Genomic DNA, 1,119 nt, shown 5'->3' with positions numbered 1-1,119 from the left:
ATCTTATTTACCAGACAGCACATTATATAGTACAAACCAAATAAAAAGATGTCAATGAATGAAACATTTAAGTTAATGAGCACCATCCCTATTTTTCTAAGATCTAACACTATCACAGGGGCTTGAAGCCTGCAAACTATTAATATGTTTCTTGGCCAGCAAGATTCTTGGTTTAGGTTCTTTGAATGAAAGGCACTTGTATGAAATTGGAAGATGGCAGAATCCACTTGTCTTTGACTCTGGAAGCAATAGTGGCAGCTGATTGTGTGCTCAGTCTTATGACCAAACTCCTGGAGTGGTGGCAGCACTGGTCCCCTGTAATGACTGTGTGGGCCATCCTGGGGCAGATGGCACATACTCTGGCATTCAAGGTCAACCTTTCCTGCAGTCCCTCATCTAGGGAACACCACTGTCTCTACCATTCATTTGTTCCTCCAGGCCTTTTAACAACTATAATCCAATTCTTTGTACTAACTGCTTCTCTATTTAAAACACATATATTAGTTCAGTTTCCTTGACTGACCCATGACTCTGAGTCACCAAGCAGCAGAATCTCTCTTCTCCGGTTCCTTTTGGAAACAGGCTAAATCTTACCATACAGAGCATAGTCTTCTAACTCTACTATCAACTCCTTTTAGCTATATTTTGACCATCATTATGAGTTTGCTCTCTGTTAACTGCCAAGAATATGAAACATGATGACATAAGAAAAAGTCTTTATCTCAAACATTTGGCAGAGACTCACACTCTCTTGAATTAGTTAGGTTTATCCTTCACAATAAGAATAACATGTATATTTGTGGGGTTTTATTTTGGAGGGGTCTTTTGGTAAGGACCAGAAAACCTGCTAGACAAATTCTAAAAGACCTGTAACCCTAGGAATAACAGATTAAGTACATCACGATGCTCCTTGAGTTGAGAACAATGATGTAATCATTAGAGGATTAGCCTGACATTAACTAAGCTTATCAAAATCATTATGTGTGTTTATGTGAGTGTGTGTACACACACACACACACACACAGATCATACGCCTTCCCCATTTTTTTGTCTCTTTACCTAGATTTCCACCATAATTCTATATATATAAAATCTACTTATATTTCGTGGTAATTTAGA

At 38.1% G+C, this 1,119-nt stretch overlaps 1 non-coding gene across 1 annotated transcript; it reads right to left on the bottom strand.

Annotated features, from left to right (window-relative positions):
* Positions 1-816: 816 nt before the first annotated feature.
* LOC142876792 (U7 small nuclear RNA) lies at positions 817-878 on the bottom strand. The gene has a single exon (XR_012923610.1). It is a non-coding gene; the product is annotated as a U7 small nuclear RNA (small nuclear RNA).
* Between the last annotated feature and the right edge of the window lie 241 nt (positions 879-1,119).

This window comes from Microcebus murinus, chromosome 15 (genome assembly GCF_040939455.1).
Source record: "Microcebus murinus isolate Inina chromosome 15, M.murinus_Inina_mat1.0, whole genome shotgun sequence".
Lineage (NCBI taxonomy): Eukaryota > Metazoa > Chordata > Mammalia > Primates > Cheirogaleidae > Microcebus > Microcebus murinus.
Note: the sequence above shows the minus strand (reverse complement) of the source record. Positions and strands in the feature narration are given on the sequence as shown.